This window comes from Dermacentor albipictus, unplaced genomic scaffold (assembly GCF_038994185.2).
Source record: "Dermacentor albipictus isolate Rhodes 1998 colony unplaced genomic scaffold, USDA_Dalb.pri_finalv2 scaffold_190, whole genome shotgun sequence".
Taxonomy (NCBI): domain Eukaryota; kingdom Metazoa; phylum Arthropoda; class Arachnida; order Ixodida; family Ixodidae; genus Dermacentor; species Dermacentor albipictus.
In genome coordinates this window covers 35661-38332 of record NW_027225744.1, presented here as the reverse complement: position 1 = coordinate 38332, position 2672 = coordinate 35661, and positions in this window count along the sequence as shown.

Below are 2672 nucleotides of genomic sequence, written 5' to 3'. Positions count from 1 at the left end.
ACCGTTGTCAGATGGGAGGAGGACTTGGCACCTTTGAAGGCACCGCGTCCATGAGCATACATATCTCATCAACCCATCATCATCCGATACGTCGACCCCGGTACTCCCCCACAACCCGGGTTGACTGGGTGGGGGGACTTGGTTCGGGCCAACGGTCCTTCCCGGACAAGGGGGCTGTTGTGGTGCAGCAACACAAAGTTACCGCACGCAACACACAAACAGCCATGCTGGTCGTACAGGACTCGAGCCTGACTGACCTTCGGACTGCCTCGGCGCAAAAGAGGCTAAGGCATACAACCATGCAGAGCACCAAAGCCGTCCACGGAGCAGCGCGACCAACCAAGGGTGCGCCGCCACCGGTTCTAGCTCTGGGTTCCACTGAACCAAACAAAACCCCGTAGATCGACTGGCGCACACGGCCGAGTCGAGCGACCTTAGGAGCATGCATCATAACTTAATGGAAAGCTTTCCGCCTGACTCATCAAAAATTACCGCAGGACGGGCCCACACTTCGAGAAACTTCTTCTCGCCCAAGCGGTGCCGCTCCCGGGTGAGATGGAACCAGACCTCCTTCCGTGCTTTCGCAAGCACCTCGTGAAGGCCCGGCGCCCCCCTCCCGAAAACTGCATCGCAGCGTGTCAACCAAACTTGGTAGGAGCACTCAGCGAGGAGAAGCACGAACTGGTTGACCGCCTGATTAGGCAAAGGGTGCAAAAATCGGACTGTCTGATAGGGAATGCCTGGGAGATTAAAAAGACTAGCAATCCTACGGAGAAGAGCTGCAGGAAGCAAACACTGCGCAAACGCATGAACCGTGTCCTCACGAGCGCCACAGAACGGGCACGCTCCACGAACCGGGACGGCTGTGAAGGGCCCGTAGCCCAACGGCAGGCACCCTCGCGCCAGGCGATACATGAAAGTGGCACGCCTAGCGTCGAGGAAACCGGCCGTGATGAGCTTCCAGTTTGGCCTGTGGATGGACAGGTCATACATATGGCAATGCGGGGGGAGGCCTGGGGTGAGGATGTCTACTAACTCTTGGAGTGGAGTTGAAACTACGTCGATGTCGGGGCGAACCGTGCGGAGGCTGACCAAAGAGTTGGCAGCCGCCGCATAAATGGTGGATGGGGTTCCTGAACGAGGAGCACAGTGGGAAAATGTGCTCTGCGAAAACAAGCGGAGTCGGGTGCTAAGGAAAAACGAGGTAAAGCTTCGAGTCAGGAGCATATCCGAGTTAAGAGCGACCTGGGTCCATCTGACGTGTAGTGCGGTAGCCACGATGCCCAGGTCGGGAATTCCGAGTCCTCCCTTATCCCTGGGCAGCTTGAGCACCCGCCTAGCTACACAACCAGTTGTACCCTTCCAAAGGAAGCGAAAGAGAACCCTCTCCAAGATGAGCTTGGTTCGGGTTGAAACAGGAGACACACACGCCACATACGTCAGGAATGAAAACAAAAGTGAGCGCAGGATTGTCGCTCGAGCAGTCAATGGGCATGACAACGCGCTGAACTGCTGAATTCTGGTTTCAAGCTTCTCCTTAGCCTGTTGCCAGTTTTCAGGAGACAGACCATCTGGTTCGAATTGGAAGCCTAGAATGCGCAGCCGCGTTTTCACGGGGAGACCATGAACGGGCTGCGGACTGGACGGAGTGGAGTTCAAGTACATGGCTGCACTTTTCGACCTATTCAACCTTGCACCACTCGCCCCGCAGTAACTGTCCATGACCTCCAAGACGCCGCAAACTGAGGCTTCGTCCGGGACGACAATGGACAAGTCATCCGCATAGGCAAATAGCGCGACCGGAGGGGAACCTGGTGGGAGTAGGAACCTGCCAATTCTGCGGTCACAAGACAACCTCTGCAGAAGCGGTTCAAAAGCGAGCACGTAGAGGGCAGGTGAGAGGGGGTCCCCCTGCCGTACACCACGCCCCACAATGAACGCCTCCGAGACGCGGTCCCGTATGACAACAGCAGAAGTCGGTCGAGAATACAAAGCTTGGACCATCTGCCGAAAACCCACACTAAAACCAGCCTCTTCCAAAACACGGAAAAGGTACCTATGGCTCATAATGTCGAAAGCCTTCTCCTGATCAAAGGAGCAAAGAATACCTGGAAGTTTCCTGGTGTTTGCCCACAGGAGAAGGTCCCTCAAAGCTATACCGTGAAGCTGAGTAGAGCGCCCCTGGACACTGCATGCCTGGTACGGACCCAAAACAGTGCTGAGCGCTGGTGTGAGTCGCGTACACAGACACTTTGCTATGAGCTTATAATCGCAGTTCAGAAGCGTGATTGGACGCCATGCTCGCAGATCAGTGCTCCTCGACTCGTCCTTGCAAAGGAGAGTGATTAGCCCTTCTCGTTGAGACGCTGACAAAGTCCCTTCACTGAGTAGCCGGTTCACCAGTGATGTGAACGGCTTCCCTAACATTGTCCAAAATTTAACATAAAACTCGACTGTAAGACCATCGGAACCTGGACTGCGATTGCGCTTCATAGACTTCAAGGCAGAAAATAGCTCGTCCTCATCTATGGCTGAGTCGCACACTTGCGGCGGCTCAGCTGGTAAAACAAACGGAAAAACAGCTGGAGAGGCAACTGGTTCGGCATACAAAGACATGTAAAACTGCCTCGCCAGTGCAAGCACTCCGTCTGGTGAGTCGACTATGCTATTAT